We start from the raw sequence: 19,075 nt of genomic DNA, 5'->3' as shown, positions 1-19,075 counted from the left end.
AGCACATCTGCTACTGCTCTATTTCACATAATGTTGAAAGATGAAGTAATGTAATAATATGAAATAAACACACACTATTTGTTCACAGTGTCAACCTGATGGCCCTCTGCATAACTCCTTTCTTTCAAACAAGAACCTACTTACATAAGATAGAATCTTTGTAAATGAAATGAAAATTCAAAGTTTGTACACATTCTCTGCATCAGAAAATTCTTTGCACAATTAAAGCCCTTCCATGCATACCTCCACTTCAGCCTTCCACACCGCCCATATAACATTGACAAGCATACAAGCATTGCTATCAATGCAATAATCTTCTGATTTTCTGGCAAATAATTAATTCTTCTAATGTCTCGAACTTCAAGTAGCACCATCTTGCAACTATTATAAAATCCTTCAAATTTGCTCACACTGCTGCAAGACAAACTGCAATCTATTCTACCCAAAACAGCAACTCCTATACGTGCATTCTGAAGCCAAACCAATAAAGCCGTAGGAATTAATGCTGAACAGCTTTGAGGAGAACAAAACAACAACAACAAAAAAAACCACACAAAAACAACAACAAAACTAAGAATTCAACAAGCAAACCTTAGGCTTACAACAGCCTGGGTAAATGCCACTTCTAAAACAAGCAACTTCCATAAATCCAGCCCTCCTAGTAGATATTTCAACTGGTATTTAGTTGAAGTGTTAATGATTACTTTTTTTTTTGCTAAAGTTACATGACTAAATGGAAAACTGTAACAGAGAAGAGGTTAGATGGGTAACCCACCACGAAAGACTTTATTACAGTTTTCACTCAAGACTAGAAAAGCTTATATGTATTTTTCATTTCGCCTATTTCCTGAAAGTATCCATTTACATCAGTGACAAACAAAAATTTAAACACTACATTAAACTCTCTTGTGTATTTAGGACCCCTCAAAATATCACTGGTTTACTTTAAAATAGTTCATTTCAACAGAAGGAAGCTCGTGTCACTCAAGACTGCAAGACTCATCAAGCTCCTGCTCATTTAATCAGCAAAACATGGCTAATATCTGAATGACAGCCACAAAGAGGTTATGAGTAGGTTTTGTCCACACACAGTGAAAGAATAAAAGGAATTGAAATTCAAATCCAGATGCCAGCAAACCTGTATGGTTCACTCACTGAACTATCATAGTACCAGTCAAGGGATATTAAAAAAAATCCAATAAATACAATACTGCAGTACTTCCAGGAAAATTGTACATCATAATCATTTATATAGGATACACTGACGAAACCGTAGACCTTCTAAAGTAATTAGCCATATTTATATTTAAAAAAAAAAATCACATAAGCATCAGTCATTTTGACCTAGAAATCTATTTATCAAAAAGCAATGTGACATTTGTTTTTAATAAGCCTGCATCCATTCCCATTTGACTAGATTTCTAAATAAGAATTAATTCTCCAGCTCTGAATGGTCAACTGCAATATGATTTATGAAATGCTGTACCTGTAAAATTAGCCTCTTATCTTAGTGCAGCAAGGTTTTTTGTTCATTTGTTTAGTGCCAAGAGCCTGCAGCATCGTACGAGACAAAACAGGAATTTGCGTGCTCTCCGGCCAGTTATGGTCCTGACTTTAAATGCACTGAAAATCCAGTTAACAATACTATCCTAGAACATTAAAAAGGAAACAAGGAAGATAACGCATTTACTAACATGGACTAATGTCAGTTTTTAAGTTGTGACTCGAGCTCACACAGGCTGCAGATGTTTACTCTCACAACATTAAAAGATAAGTTAAAAAATGAAATAGGCAAGAACACATATTGACATTCTCCTCAAGTTTCAAACGAGTAAAGCTTCAGAACTGACTTCAGAGGGAAGAGAACAACTGTCTTGTGCTGTGGCTGCAACCCATTAAGTATGTAATTAGAATGAATTACCACTCAAAACTGAAACCCAACACAACAGCATTTATACTTTTACCGCTTAAGATGAATGAATTTAATCTTCTCTCCTAATACACTTTTTGTTAGATACGAATCTATTGACCCCTCCTTTTGAAAGGTGATGGATTCTTTTGCCACCAATAAAAAGCTATATGTAGGTTAATTTTTCACTGTGAGATGTCCTACAGGTAGAGCAAGAAACAGCCTTCAGACCAGAGAAATCTAAAAAAAATAGTATTTAGAAGCTTAACTACAGAACCTCACTGTGACTTCAGAGAAAAGAAGTGCTCACTTCCCCTTCCATCAGGTAACCTGCTAGCAAAAATAAGTATGTGAGTATAAGCATATGCATACATAAGGACAAATCTGCTGAGTAATACTGTGCAAGGGCCAGCTTTAGGCACTGACAAAGCAGCAGAGGTGGGCAGTGTACCAGACAGCTGAACACGATGCCCATATTATGCTTTGATACTACTTCCCTGCATCATAGTGATCTGCTCCTACAGGGACAAGCCTGAACCTTGTAAAACTGTTTCCTTTTCACCAGAACAGAGAGAGATGATAACAGCATGTACTGCAAACAATACTCCAGATGGTTGTGGTCAGCAGCTCTACGTCCAAGTGGAGGCTGTTCACAAGTGGTGCCCCCCCAGGGGTCCTCTTCAACATCTTTATTAGTTACGTTGGAAGTCCAGTGGGATCAAGGGCAAGTTTGCTAATGAAATTCTTTACTCAGAGGGTAGTGAGGCACAGACTGCCCAGAGAGGGTGTGGATACCCCATCCTTGGAGCTGTTCAAGGCCAGGTTGGATGGTGCTTTGGGCAATCTGAATTAGTGGATGGCAAGTCTGACCACTGCAGGGGGTTGGAACTCAATCTTTAAGGTCCCTTCCAACCCAAGCCATTCCATGATTTTATGATCACACAACACTCATGCCACCCTGGTACTTTACAAACTGTGCTAGAAAGTGGTACAGTGGTATCATATTTCTACAGATGACACATGCAACTACCTACAGGTTCCACAGAGCATAAAACAATTTCAGGGAATATCAACAGATGAGCCTTTTTGCTTATGCCCACACTCCAAAGGTTGAAGGGTGGCACGTCTCAGCATCAGTATCACTGTCTTCAGCAGTTCTTTCACCTCAGCAGGTATCAAGGACTTCTTTTTTCCAACACCCTTCCTGACTGCATAGAGATTAGGCACACTAGGACTGGAGGAGGCTGCTGGTTACAGTGACTGAATAGTATGCGGTACTACGTGACAGGATCTTCTTAAGGAAAGGATCCCTTTTCTACCACCCTCAGCCACCTGATCTGGAGGTATGGGAACTGTTCACCCATCTCCCAAGATTCTCTTCCTCTCTTTGAGGCAAGTCAGTATGAGAAGAATGAAGAAGAACATTATGTGAAACAGACGTCTAATTAAGAAATTAGCTTGAGAGCCTGAGGTGAACATTCACGTTCTCAACCCACATTGTGAATAAGATACACGTTTGCTATCAGTCAGCAAAGAAGAGCTCTTAAGGACTTGACTGACTGAATATTCGTGTGTACTGACTTTTCTTATTTTAGCTGACATTCTATGAGGAAAATGATGCTTTGCTGATCTCCTTGCCTCTTCCTATCAGGTCTGTAGTTTGAACTATCTCCTCCTCAAAGCCAATTTTTGAAGGAATCAAACAATCCTCTTGGTACATTTCAGAATTAGAAGTCTCAGCCACCAAATTAGCCTAGTTTGAACCTTTCGGGAAGCGTTCCAGCTTTACTAAGATGATGCTCTATGTATGGCACTATTAATTTTCTGGCAACTATTGGAGATATCTACTCTACCTATTGTAATAGATATCTATATTGGAGAAACCTATTATAGTAGGTACAGCAGAAGACTAAAGAAGAGTTAAAATGTATGGTTCTCATTTTCAAAGCGCATTTTAATTTCAGCTTGCAGCTGAGCAAAAGCAGCAACAACAAAATAACTGAGTGAAGGCAGCATTTCTAGTAGTAGCAAAATTAACTTGGAAATTCAACTAGGCAGCTTGCAATACAAAGCCTGTGAGAGTTTTCATTTACATGTCATGTATTGCTAATACTAAATCTTAACTAACTGTTCATGCTTGGGCTTGATTTTTATTGCACTCTGTGAACTGTTTCTTTAATGAAACAAAGTAATGCTGTAAGATGATTAGTTAGTCCTACTCACAGCAATGACTCGCTATATCCAGGAGCTATGGAACTCTGCAGCACATCACAGCAACAATTACTGCTATATTTGAAAAGAGACATCTTTGGCTTTGACACTCCTAAGTTGAGTACTTCTTTGACAAAAGTACTATTTAAGGAGAATACACAGGAGATGAGAGCATGTGTGGCAGCGGTGCAGTTGCTTCATCCAGATCTTAACAACATTTAAGACAAATTACTCTGATAGTGATGAAATTCAGTCGATCCCTCCATTACAACAGAGGCTAAGATCAGTACTGCTTCTTACAGGAATGCTGCTGCCAAAAATGCTACCAACTTTATGCTACTGATGTCCCACCATCTAGGTATTTTATTTGGCATTAATAGTCATTAGAGAATGTGTTATCTCCTTACCAGAAGAATATGTTGAATTATTCTAAGCCTGCATTTATAAAGGCTTCTGTGCACTAAAAGTCTTCAGCTGCAGGTGCACAAGATTTTCACATCTGCATACTCAGAAAAATGACATGATACAAACTAACTGTGAACACTGCAAGTTATCTAAGCAATTCCAGAAGTTAGATTTTAATGCAAATGTGGAACGAATTCTGCAATACAGCATCTGATTTACAGACCGCAAATCTAAATTCTTGAAAAAGACTGACTCCAAATCTGACGTATGCTTTGCATCTAAAGGAGGAATTTATTCAGTGCAACACTTGTGTGGAAGAAACTAATGAGAAAGTTCAGTAACTTCCACTGAAGTGAAAAAAAAACATACACAGTATTCAGTATCAAAATTTAAAACACCTGCTTGCCTATATATTATACTACAACCACATAATGATGAAAGTCTTATTGTGAAGCCTTTATCTTCCAATTGAGAATTGGCACAATGAGTTTTGTATGTTCTTTTTTTTTTTTTAAATGGAAGTACAGTACTTTAATGAACCATGTGATGATTCAGTGCACTACACAGCAGTATTATTTCTCATCAAAAAAAGGCTTACTTGTGCTGAGTTTATATCTCTGGAAGAGCATACATGGCCATTTAAGCCAGTTTCAACTAATCAATCAGAATTTTGTACCAGAAATACCTACTGGCAAACATTCATGACAGATAAAGAGCCTGTCCTACTGCCAAAAGCAAGGTGTTACAGACTTCACATTAAGAACTGAGAAAACATACGCTGAGATGTTCAAGAGCAAGAATCAGTCAGATGGTGGGTGGTCCTCAGTTCACCTGAGCCAAGGCAGACAAAATTCTGCAAAATGGAAGAGCAAGCAGACAATTTCATTTCAGACACCCCCTCCCCCCCCCTCCCCATGTTCCTTTCTTTGCAGCTTACAGATGATTGTCAGCTGAGTGGTTTTATTAGGTCTTAAATTTAATACAAATATAAGACATTCCACAAACTGCCCCCATTTGGAACATTCACATATAATCAAGTGCTTATATGATCACAAACCTTTTTTTCTGGTAGTTTCTCTTTGCTCTCCTACCACAGTTATGTTATCACTTTACACACTCAACTGGAGTATCTGCAGCTCACGGGAACACAAACACCCCGGAGTCATGAACATGTTAACTCTAGCCAGTCTGTCACTGAAGACATAGCACATGTTCACATAAGTATTACTGAAGTTGATTGAAAATGCTAATTATTAAGCTGAGTCTGCCAGAAAGTAGAAGTAATAGTTTTGATTGAAGTAGAATTTGATAATGTCATAATTTTATCCTTTCTGTGGGGGTTAAGTAGGATTTTTTTAATGTTTAAGTCTTTATGATTTTATCTCAAAAGATATGAATATGTAATTATTCTTTGTATTCTGAGATAAGCCTCAAGTAATACCAAGTATTTGGAGAAAGTTCTCCAGAGTGCCCTACATTTAGATAGACACAACTGATCTCTGCAGTTTTTGTTGCAAATAGAGCCATGTGAAAAGAGAAAAACACACCCTGCAAGTTGTCGCTTGCAACTCTCATGCTTGATTTACTGATGCAATAAAATGGCAGTATGAAGTTTTGCAGTAGTATGGCCATGTAAGTTCAGAAAAGATTAAGGAAGAAGTTACTTGTCATTTTTTCCTGTTGCTGGAATGCAGCTTAGCAACTTAGCTCCTCCTCTTTGTAGTATCATTAGACTAATCCCTGATGGGGAAGAACAGCAAACAGCCTAAGCAGAAACAAAACCAGACAGCATAACCAGGACAGCTAGTATTTTTCAGGTGCAACATTCAACCACACTCAAAGCAAATCCTGAATACTAGAATGCATATAGAATAATCTTTAAAAAAATGACCATTAAGAATATCAGAGCTTTCCCAAAGCGTTTGAAAAAGATTACAGTACTCCTACAGCAACTTCTTGGTATGGTATTTTGACTGCCTCCAATAACACATCACACTTCGTAAGTGCTAACATCAGGAATTGCATGCTGTCAGTAGCTTAATGATACGAAATGCTAAAGGGAGCATACAGCCTACTGTTTTCAGAGAGCCCAGGGCATCTTCAGTATTTTTGCTAAATAACTGCAAGCTTTTTAAGGCATTCCATGACCACTCCTTATAATTTTCACACAATATACTACATCTGAAGCCACAATATGCATCCCGTCATCACTGTAGCGGATGGATGTCTGTCTACAGTTTCAGACACTTCCTCTGATGCCTATAAAGCTTTTTCATGACCTTTTTTTTTCTGTCTTGCTTTTGAATTATTCCATGTCTAAAGGCAAATTATTAAGCAAAGAGTTAGTTTTAACAACACCAGAAGTTATACTTTGCTAGAGAAGTCTGCCTTTCATAACATTTCAAAAAATGTTAAACCTAATAAGAAAGTGATGACTCCATTTTTTCCTCAGACTGTCAAAATTCCCAAAAGGTTTTCATGATTATTTAAACAGAATCATTCAAAATTACTGCAGGGCACATTTGAATGTGTTTCTTCTTCTCTACTGGACAAATACTTCACTGCAGATCGCATGCTATGACTGATATCAATACTGATGGTGATGCTCATTCTGACAGTAACACCTGCTTAAGAGGCTTCACTTCTCTGCTCAATACAACACTACTCTCACACACTAGAAAGGCACTAGAGTCATGTTTTTGTTTATTTTCCCCTGAGCAGTACTGGGTTACTCTGTAGTACATTAGCATCACGCAGCTCTGAAAGCTTTGCACCAAATTCAAGAACATGTTTAAGGATGGTTCTTCCAGATGAAGCAGGCTTTTAATATGACAAAGGCTGCTTAACTTTAGGAGCTTACAGATTAGAGGCTGGTACATGAGGATCTGGATGGCAGAAATGAATTCAAAAGGCAATTAGCTACATAATAAACTTTGAGAAATAAAATATTCTTCCCTTGAAAAATGCGACACAAGAAATCAATGGGCTGAACAGGACTATTTCACCAGAAATGACTGGGAACAGAGAGGATACCTGGCTCACAGGGCTCTCTTCATGGTCTTCTAGTACAGAACAAAGCAACATTTCACATCTGAACAGATGTAGTGAACTCTTATTGAAGTGATCTACAACCTACTACCTGCTCTTTTGTAGCGATATCTAATACATACTCAGAAAAGAATGCTAATTTCTGTAATAGTTTGATATGTAGAGTAAAATAAAGGATGGGTACTTTAAGAATATTTTAACTGTTAGAGTATCTATTATATTCTTAATCTTTATTACATAATCAAGTAATGCACTACAATGCATTGGCAGCTAAGGAAGTAGTACCTAAACCAAAGAGCAGTTGAACCAACTCCATGATCACTTTCCACTAAATGAAATAGTGAAAAACATGAAAAATAGTGAAAGCCAGGCTGGATCCAAGGCAACCTGGCAGATTCTTTCTACCCTGTAAAATTCAAGTTAAGTTCAGAAATAAACAGGACTCCTAGAAAGGCTGTGCCTCCAAGGTTACTTTAACTTCCTTGTAGCAGTTGTGCCAACACACTTTGTCAGCTCTAAAAAATGAAATAATCTGAGGCGTTACGGTTGCACGTCAGCAGCCTCAGTTTAGCAAGTTAAAATAAGGTGGCGTTTCAACCAATATACTATTCCCTAAAAATGTACTCTTTAGTATCTCTCTTAATACATCTGCTATTCCTCCTACTGCAATCAATTCTTAGTTACCTGAATTCCCTGACTATGCTTTTTTTCTGCTGTTCTTTCTGGTTGTAGGTTCCGTTTAGTTCAAGAAGCTGGACCTTTCATAGCACACCTGTTCAGCTCTATCTGTTGCAATATTGTCCTATTGACTTCTACTGCAAGGTATAATGCAAATATAAAAATTAATGTTTTAGAGTGGATAATACAAAGAAAACATCAGAGCAGAACCAGACTGTCTATCTACCCTGAGCAATTTCAGTTCAGTGACTGAGGTCAGAGCATGAGACTTAATTTTATTTAACTCTGTACATGTCTGCTTAAATTCTGCTGAACCCTTCAGTGACTTGACATATTGCATTATGCAGATAGACATAGCTGCCTGCAGACCAAACTCAACTGTATGTACAGAATCTGGAGAAACCTATAGATAAATTTAATTATGCCCTAATTGAACAAGCTGAAAGGAAAAAGGTGTGAACGTAGTCCAAACCACAAATGAGCAAAGAAGGGTAAAAAGGCAAAGCACAACACCAGAATGCCTTGTACTAATTACACACCCAAATTTAACTGTGGCAGTTATCCTTCAGCTGAGCTTTGCCAGTTAAAAGTCGTGCAGAAGTGCTCTTAATCCGCTCCAGTGCCCAAATCAGATAATTAGCTCGAATTACATCTAAAAGCATACCACTCTAAAGATGATTTAAACTATTTCACCTGATTTTTTCCTGAAGCAGATTAGAAGCACTCCCATAATCCATTAACACAGACCCACATAAAGGATGGCAGCCTCTAGATGAGGGCAGAAACCATTCCAGCTGTTTGCAGAGTGACTACACAGATATTCTCATGCTGAAGGAAATCAGTGTGGGAACAGGAGGTTACCAATAAGATAAGCAAAGAGGAAGAAAGTAGACAATAGAAAGTGGTCTTTATCCTTCCCTGCAATAGACAGACAGGAATTTATCTTGCAAACTCTATTTTGCATTCCTGATCCACATTCACTGTCAGATTTATTGTCAGAAGTATGGCAAGAAGAATTAAAAATTACTTCTCCCCTACATCTATTTTATATCTTTCATACTGCTTCCAGCAAGTCTAAATCAAAATAAAAATGCAAGTTTTCACTGAATTTTATTCAACATGTTAAAAACTGCACCTAACGGTTACCACTATTTCTTTAAAGACGATGCACAAGAATCACAGAAGCATGACAATAAAACACGATTTGCTTTTTATTAGGAAACCTCACAGAAGCATTACAGACTAAGTGTACCACAGTGACTACAGTGCTTACCAGTTAATAGAGTATTTATAATCAATATTAAATTCCTGCCATGTACTATGTGAAATTAAAGTTGCATGTTTGTTGTCTCACTACGACTGATTTCTAGTATTCTTTTGTCTTACTCTATTGTAACTATTAACTTATCTAACTGTGCTCCTCTCTTGCTTTAGACATCCAGCCAAATCCAATTCATGTTTAAAAAGCTATCTAAAAGGTGCTCTTAAAAACAAACAGAAGAAATGCATGTGGGGCAATAGTTTTGAAATGAGAGAGGCTTAAAATTACAGATACTCTTTGAAGCTGTGATGCCTTTCTAGCACAAATGCAGTCACAGAAATATTCAGACTGTACCCATCTTTCTATCATATGCCCAGGAGCATGTTCCAAAACACATCACCTCCTTGACAGGCTGGCTACAGTAACGTACTATTTGCTAGTTATATCCTTTCTGTCCTATATTATTGAACAGTAAAAGAGTGAGGTTTAACTTCTAACATCACTTTATTAAGTGACAGGCCCTGACTTCAGGTGCCATGTCTTGCCCTTCTCCCCCACTGCCATGTAAACTGGGTTAAGGTAAAAGGAACACCTGGTTGCACATGAAACAGCATAGGGTAGGGGGGATACTAAAGCAAGAGGATCAGCTGCAGTTCAGGCAGAGAAGAAAAGAGGAATACGACAGGGGATATGTGAAAGTTGTTGGGAAGGACCAAGCAGAAATTCTCAGGAAATGGTTCTGAGGTCACATCATACTAAATCTTCTCATCGCTCGCTCTCCAGAGATGAATTAAGTTGGCCTGTTCCAGGCCTTTCCACACTTCAATCCCCACCAGACAGGATGCCCTCTCAACCCTCACAAATGCGCATTTAAATTAGAAGAGTGACTAGAGTTAGCCTTGCCAATTCAGAAAAGGGGCTCAGATCTAGGTGTCCAACACCCCATATGACCAGTCAACCAAAAGCAATCTTACTTCTGGCAGAACATTTCAGCAGCACAGTCAAAGAGCTTTAGCAGGAACTACTGATATGCTCACCCCTGAAAAAACTGCTTCTTGGTCAGAGAACTCATGGATACTTGTGGCCAAATGAGGGTAGCACGTGACAATACAGCAGCTCACTGCCACTGCAAAGGGGAGTTTCCCTCTTCCTGCATCCAGCCACACTCCCTGACACCTGTGCTGGTCAGATTTCCGTCAGTTGCTTTATTAGCACGCTAGAAAATTATCCCAAGAAATGTCCAACAGATGATGGCAACTTCAGGAACTCCACTTGCTTAGATGCTAATAGTGCCAACCAAACCTCTCCCAATAAAATCAGGCTTTCCTTTAGGAAGATGCAAGGAATGCTGGTAAAGAAGCAGAAGAAGCAGTGCATTACAAGATTAAAGCACTACAGGTTCTTTGGCTCCTAAACATGTTTAGCCACAGCAGAACATTTACATTTGTCATTACCAGCAGCAGAATGACACTGACCTGAGACATCACAAATTAAGACACTGTCACAAATATTTAACTTAGTCTCCTCAGTGTCAAAATCTATTTTCTACTTGGCAAATGAAAGATTAAAACTGTTACAGTGCAGAATAAATTGTGAGACATATGCAATAGCTTCTTTCAAATATTACTTCAGACACTTGAGGTTGGATAAATCATTCTAGTTACCTGTATAGGATAAAATAGAGCACTGTAGCATTACACAGCTTTTTAGAAAACTCAAACACTGCATTGGCTTTAATGATCCTTATTCTACAGTAAAGCGAGCCAAAGAGATACCCATTTACTTCCACTGTTAACATCAATATAATGCCAAAGCTCCAATTTTGTTTCACTGACTTTCTAAATGAGAAGAATTGGAACTTTAAGGCATTTCATCTACTGCCAAAGAAAAAACTAAAGGCACTTTGGAACGCCCTTCAGAGCCAAATGATAAACTTTGAATGTTTCAGCTGTGAAAATGAAACTGTCTTTTCCAAGATACGCATTTGAAACAATACTTACAAAATTCCAAGTTGTTCAGCTGAACTTCCCAATGAGTTTGTGATAAATTTAGAATAGGAAGGAAGCGCGTTCAAGACAGGCAAGAGACAAAAATAAGAGCTAGTGCAGAAGACATGCAGAAAGGTATTTAGGACAAGTAGGCTTGTTTTGTTGTTTTGCTTATGACTCAACAAAACGCACTGTCGTATTTTCAAATCCTCTGCTTGTAGCAGGTAAGTGCTCGGGCCAAAATGTGGTCTTTCTGATCAACTCTGTCATCAAGCAGGTGCTTCTCAGACCTTTTTCCTTCAAATATCCCTCTATTGTGAAGACTGAATAAAAACCAAAACAAAGACAACAAAACCGCATACTCCTTGGAGCTAAACAAGAAGTAAGCTACAATTTATAGAGTAATAATTGAAAAAAAAAATAATAAAAAGGACTGGCAATTCAGTGGAGACTAAAAAAAGTCAGGTAATGGAGGTTGTTCAGTCACATATTCCAGAGGAGTTTAAAATGACATAACGACATGCTATTTTTCCATTCTTCAGAATTTATTTGCCATTCAAACAGGACAGATAGTACCCATGAATGAGATGCATTCAGTGAGCCACTCTTCTGAACAAATGCAAATAATGCTATGTAAAGCAGTGGTTCTATTAGGAACAGCACCAAAAATCCACAAAGTAAACTCAAACCCCCGGTGGTAATACTGTTTCCTGAGGGTTTCGTTTGTTGGTTTTCAGTGAGGAACCTTTTTGCAAAGGTGTATTGCAATTCTACCTCCATGGATTATCAGCTGAACAGAACTCTGAGAAGTTCTTTAACTAACAAACTAACTTGAACTGTGGAAAGAAAATGCTGTTGAATATGGTATCAGTAACACCCAGGAATAATTCTCACCACAGCTCACATACTCCAGTCATTTTTATTAGACAAGCTCTTTAAAAAATAAGATCTGACACTGGACTTGGGTCTCCCACACCAAATATGCACTTGAAATGCCACTTTCTGCTCTATGAAGCTTTCAAGCACGAGTACCCAGTTACTTCTTGATGAAAAGAGACTATTTCTTCTGCTAAAGCACAGGGATATTGCCTCACTTAACAGCAGGAACTCTGAAGTGTAGGAAGAACTCAATTTTCCACATGCCAAAGGAGCTTTTACCCAGGGAAAACTGCCGTAAGTTGAGAAATAAGGAAGCTGAACTGTTCTGTTTGTATCCACGGCCATAAATTAATTCCTTCAGCTGTTTCAGCTTCTGTAAGGTGCGGTGTAATGTGAGGGTCCGTGTAGTGGTACTTCTCAAATCCAGACCTATCAGCTACTAACATTAGATTAGAAACATCTCAGTTTGATTCCCAGCAACAGTTCAGATAAAGATCATAAGCTCCGCTCAGCCGTATGGCTGAAAATGAGTCTGTTGGACATGCTGCAGATATAGAACACAGAAAGACTACAGCAATAGTCCCACTTCTTACTTGTCCCAAGTTCACTTCATTCTCCAAGCACGTGATAAATCTGACGGCTAGAAGTTTCGCTGAAGGACTTTACAATAGTAATAAAAAAATCCATGCATGCCCTGCTACGGAGTACAGGTTGCAAAAGCAGCAGCTTTGCCAACTCTGCTAAGTAGAAGGAAGCCCTCAGGACTGGCGTTAATGTCAGTGTGAATATACCTCAAAGTGCTTGCAAGAACAGAGTTTTCAAGAATTAAGCAGGAAACTTTCTGCAGCACGTTCACAGACGTCCATTAAATGGGAAAGAAACTGTCTGCATCAGGAGAGATGCTTGTGGAACAGCAGAGACATTCACACACACCTACCCCCAACCCACTTTTAAGTACCTATGGCATTTCAAATTTTCCTGCTAACTTTGCTGTCTAAACCTGCCCCCACAAATCCCCACCTCAAATTCAACCTGAGTCGCATTTAAAACATGAGAATTAGGATTACTTGTTGCCAAAACCAGGGGCTGTTAGAACTATGATAGGAAGCAAAAGAAAACCTCTAAAAGCCACCCTTGACCTTCTGTAATGAAATCAACTTTCTGTTTAAAAATCAGAACATATTAAGCTGCTCAAATAATAGAATACCTGCTAAGAGAAGTCCATTCAAGGATTTTCATCATAGCAGTCACTCAATAACACTTGACTAGCTAAAGCATTTTTGAAAACTATTTAAAAAAGAATCACAGTATTAAAAGCTAAACTTGTTGGTTCAGTTCAATCCAGCCTACAAAACCATCCTGATACATTTTGCTTTTCAAGTTTCATTCCACAAATCAATAGAAGGGTGGGCACTCTGCCTCATCTCCCATCTTTTCCAGGAGATGCTGTAAATAAGTCTCTCTGCACACTCTCTCTGCGTTTTACCAATGCTGTTCCTCTTACCTTCTCATCCATAACCCCATTATTACAAACATGTGAAGCTTTCTCCCCTATTAAAAGTTGGGCTGGTGAAGAAAGAAACGATGCCAACAGTAAATGTGATAGAAAACAACAGGAGAAATGGAACAGAGCTTTGAGTCTTACATGAATGGCAGACACTTCGAAACCACAATGGGAACTACTTTTAGCTTCTTTGGCCTATAGCCTGATAAAATCTTAGTCTCCCCACTCAGTGCCTCTTGTTAAACTTGCAACTTTGTCCAACGTGTCTTTGTCAGACTGTACTCCTTCCATTAAATTTCTAATACTTATCATCTTCTGCAATTTCCTAAGTGGCAGAAAAGTCCAATACACTCAATTTCACATCTTCTTGACTCGGTACCACGTCAACCTTCTTGAAAAGGTTGCTTCCAAATGGCCAAGTATCTAAACATGGAAAGGCTGTACAAGTCCCTGGACATGCAGACTTACACCTCTCAATCTAGAAAGCACTAAAATCCAAAGGCCATCCTATGTTGACAGAACTTTGAAATATATTCCTATCAAATGGAAACAGAATATTTCTCATTTCATAGAATCAAGAGGCTTGTAAATGCAGAAAGTATAATAAGTCTGTAGCATTAATTTCTTGACATTTTCCAGCATCTCAAAAATCAATCCAATATATCAATCCAATAATATTCAAACTGGATTGGAACCAAATGTTTTCCCAAGGTCTGGAAGTTGTCTAAGATAGTAAACAAATGGAGGTGGTTGGGAAAAGAATGCTAAAGGGGGTGGAGAAGGTTTCCTAAACAGATTTGCATTCATGCGCTCACCTTCTGTGAGATTATGGGATGGGGTGAGAGCCTGCAGACTGGCAGCAGTTTGGAGATGACGGTGGCTGCCACCACTCAAGAACAACACACTTACTGTGTAATTTGCTGTCTGGTTGCCCAGCAAGAAGAGCCACTGTTAGGTGAGCAACGGGCAGATGAATTATCTGGGTAGGTCACATCCCCTCATAGCTTACAGACAGAGCACCGTTAATTGAGATTATCTACTTCATAAATACAACATTGTTCTCCTTACCTAATTTTTCCCCCTTAGGAACACTTGCTTAAGGTACTGTCATTCATGTGACCTACTCTTCTTTCATCACTCTTGTTGCTCCACTCTTAACATGCTGCTTCTACATGTACACATCTCTATCCTATCACCCAACCTGATTTTATCCTGTGAAGTCAGTTGCTATTTGCATTCTCTCCTAACGCTCATGTTCTTCCTCAAAAATAAAGAGACTAAAATGCAATATAAAAATTGATTGTGGGCAGGTTTGGAGAACTCAAATGCTACAGTATTTTGACAATTTCCCTCACTGAATCAACTCACCACGAGTGCTTTACAGCAAGCACAAAGGAAAAAGCAGGACTGCACTGTAGGTGACAGGAGAACTCCTACTCCAAAAAGCAACCATCAGATCAGCAAACTACAGTGCAAACCTACAGCGTTGCTCTCTCCTGATGAAATCAATACATTAACACAAACTTCAGTGTTCGATCAACTCTATACACCTTTCATGCTTACTTGAGTCACACCCTGGATTTTAATGAAGCTTTCATATTTTAGTTAAATGTGTTAATTTATGTTTCCATTAATAAAAAGTTCCTAACTGCTCAAGAATCCATGAGCATACAGGGCTTGAGCCAAGGGAAACATCTGTGACTGTGCTCAAGGTAAAATCTTAATTTCCTTCAACCTGTCTACAATGCCTTACCTTTATTTTGCCAGTTTATTGCCAATCACCAGAGTCTGCTAGCAGCAGCTGGTGGTATCAGTGATGAGAAAGTAGACTGTTATTGTGTATACAAACCACTCTTTCCCCTAGCACAATTATGTGAAGTATGATAAACAATGGCTGCCCTGATGACAGCAGGTGGTTTGAACTGAACAGTGGTGCCAGGTTGGAAGAAGTAAAGATGTGCACACACTTGCTGCAGTGCTGTTCAGCACCAGAGCTGGCAGGACAGTAGGACACAATGTGCCCGGAAGCAGGAGGCAAACCTGGCTGACAAGATCACACTGGTGCTACATGGCACATGTGAAGGGGTCTCATGCCCAGGCACAAGAGTTTCCGCATTCCAGTTTCAGCCAGCTCTTTTACTCCCATGGTAACTGAGTTTCGAAATTTAGTGTTTAGAAAGCTGTTAAAATTCTCAGGAAAGACAAAAGTTTGACTTAACGCTGTTAAAATTCTCAGGAAAGACAAAAGTTTGACTTAACGCCATGGGATATGATTAATGATTCAGATACGTTTCTCACACGTGACAGCGGTGAGAGCTGTGCAAACAGAACGAATGGCGCTGTTTTGATAGTGCTCACCGAAGACTACCGATGCACCAAAGGTTGTTCCTGCTTTAGTCAGTAGCAGTACCAGCGTGTGGCAGGATGCAACCGTATCGCTAGACTTATCTACCTCATATGTATACACACTTAGCTTATAGAGGTTATTATGAGTACGTGTGATGTGAGTGGCTACGTGACATAGCATAGCATCAGGTTGGGGCTGCACACTGGACACAAAGCAGCAGGTAAGGGGTGAAGCAGTCCCTGTTCTGGTATTCTGTAAGTCTGGCTGCCTTGGTTGGGCAGCCACAGTGGCACTTAAGGCAACATCTGAAAGGAGGAAGGAAGAAGCTGGACAGCTGGGTTAAGCACAGCTGTACTTTCATGAACACACCTCACTGCACACTCAGAAGCGTGTAGCACAGAAATGATGCTCTTGGTTCACCCAACTGCCAGACCAGCCAAGCCACAAAACAAATTTTAGTCAGAAAACCTGTCTGCCCCAGCGTACACTGGAACCGCAGCCCAAGTTTCGAGTTCTTGGTCTGATAACGAAATTCTGAAGTGCTGAAGGCTTTGCCAATAGCCAAGAACAGCTCCTGGTCAGTGCTGACTGACTCCATGCATCAGCTCCCAACCTAGGAGCTGACAAAAATTACACATGTTTTTCATGGCCTCTGGACCAGCTCAAACATGGCAAGTAAACAAAGCATGGGAAATAGAGTGGCAATACTATTTGAAAGAGGTATTCAGTGTGAAAGAAAACAGTAATCCCAGCAATGATAATCAGGCCACAAGTTTGTAGGGCAGCACGGTGACAACAAAATACGAGCTTGTTTTCCCTAAACGAGCACTGTATTGTAACGGAGATCAAAAGCAAATGCTGCCCTCTGTGCTGCACTGGGCTGCCTACACATTTGGGCCATTTCTGGAAGAAACGACACCTGAAGAAAGGCTCAGAAGCAAGTTGTACAGAGCACCCCAGCCCCTCCAATAAAAACCTCACCTTACCAGCAGAAACCTGACTGGAAGCAGATGCTAGAGATAACAGAGTATTTGATCCAATTAACTTGCTGATAACCCAAAGCATGCCTCCCTTTGCTCCCACCCTGGATTCCCTATGTTTCTTTTGTGCACTGGGGAAAAGGGATTTCCTAAGTAAAGGATAAAGCTTCCCACACCTCAGCGGCAACAATGTTTTCCATTGCAAAGATTAACAGATTCCCTTAATGCTCCTGATTTTACCACACAGACCACAGCTTTCTCTCGTCACAAAACAAATAACAGAGAACAGATGCGTACGCCCTATACAGGCTTGACAGAAAAAGCCAAAGGAATGGGAAATAACATGGAACTGTTTCACTGATGCCTAAAGGGAAACAGAAAGCCGTTCACCTGCACAGTCTGCTAAAGAAGTGGTTAAAAAAATAAATATAGGGCACTGCTAATCTCTTTTCATAAGCGCTTTTCCCACATCAGATTCAGGTTTGTAAGACCCTTATAACTGTGAAAAAAACACTCATTCCCCACCACTCGGCAGGATTTGGGAACACCGCTGCCCGCTTTCTCCATCAGTATCACTGCTGCAACAGAGAACACACTTCTTTTCCCCCCAGTTTCTACCATTTTAGGTTCTCTTTCCTACTAATTAACTTAAGTGCATTTGCCTCCGCTGTTCCTGGCGTGCAGCAACACGACACTGGCATGGCTCTCGACATCTCTCTGCTTCCCACAGCCCTGCACTAAAACCACCGAGTTCTGTCAACTTTGCTGCTCCCCACGAGCAGAGCTCCGTGCAACAGCACAGCAGCGGTGCCCTGTTTGCACGCGCAGGAAGATGACTGTGCATCCCGTCACACTGCAGGTTATCTTCACAGCCATCACCGGGGCCACAAACTGAGCTCTCCTGGCACGTTCCTGATGTCCTTCAAGGCTTAGCAACGAGAGTTACACAACCCAACGCTGTGCAATTTCCATTCATCCAAGGATGAGCCTTCTGATTACAGATAAAGTTGTGCAAAGACGTCATTTGTATCAAGTTTCCTCCACCACTGAATTTTTGCTTAAGATTTAGATCAGAAAAGTCTTAAAAACTGCTCCCCAGGACGTGACCCCGGGGTTATACGCTCGCTGCAGCTGCATGTAGCTGTGCTCCCCGCTGTTAACTTTATTAATTAAGAGTTTGCATTCCTCCCTTCCGCGTTTGCAGAACAGCACTTAAATTTTGGGCGACCGCTCGGCGCTCTGCAGATATTTGGCTTTCAGATCACAAAGCACGGATTGCTTCGTGCAACGCTTAAAAACAAAGCGATTCCTTGTTCCCTCCGCCCGTTCTGTGCTGCGATTTCTGAATGGATTACATGAGAGACGGGGGGGGGGGGGGGCAGGAATAGAAAAAAACCACACACAGAAAAGAGGAAGTTGTGCTTTTGGACTACCACAGCGGTCCGCACACTCTGCAGAAGGGGTCTCGTCGCAGCAACAGCGTTGGGTTTCGATTATCTTAAGGCGGATTTCAAAACAAAGCACCTCCCTCCTTCGCGTGGCAGCAGCCCTGCGAGACAGGACGTTCGATGGAAAAGAGACGGCGCTCGCTACCCCGAGCCCGCCGCCGCACGCAAAGTTGCGGATAAGCGCGGTCGGGACGCGGACACGTCCTCGCACGGCGCTGTCATTCCCATCGCGCCCCGACTAAGCCGGGGAAGGAGGGAGCGCCGGGGAAGGAGGGAGCCCCGCGCACGACGCCCCGCTCCCTCCCTCCCTCTCCCCTTCCCTCCCTGCCTCCCGCGGCCGCCGCGGCCGGACGGGGCGGCGCTGCCGGGACCCCGCGGCTCCCAGCGCCCGCTCGGCGGCGCCCGCTCCCCCCGTGG

At 40.6% G+C, this 19,075-nt stretch overlaps 1 protein-coding gene across 3 annotated transcripts in view; it reads right to left on the bottom strand.

Annotated features, from left to right (window-relative positions):
- The window catches only part of STT3B (STT3B, catalytic subunit of the oligosaccharyltransferase complex), a 50,628-nt gene that overhangs the window by 31,082 nt on the left and 471 nt on the right, over nucleotides 1–19,075 (bottom strand). Inside the window, exon 1 of one of the 3 annotated variants that reach the window (XM_046925920.1) lies at nucleotides 592–19,068. The exons of the other annotated variants lie outside the window; for them this stretch is intronic. The gene's annotated coding sequence lies outside the window, so the exon portion shown is untranslated. Of the gene's footprint in view, nucleotides 1–591; nucleotides 19,069–19,075 lie in introns of those variants that run through there. 3 annotated transcript variants of the gene reach the window in all.

The sequence above is a fragment of the Gallus gallus genome, chromosome 2 (genome assembly GCF_016699485.2).
Source record: "Gallus gallus isolate bGalGal1 chromosome 2, bGalGal1.mat.broiler.GRCg7b, whole genome shotgun sequence".
NCBI lineage: Eukaryota > Metazoa > Chordata > Aves > Galliformes > Phasianidae > Gallus > Gallus gallus.
This window is presented reverse-complemented; position numbering and strand designations above follow the sequence as displayed.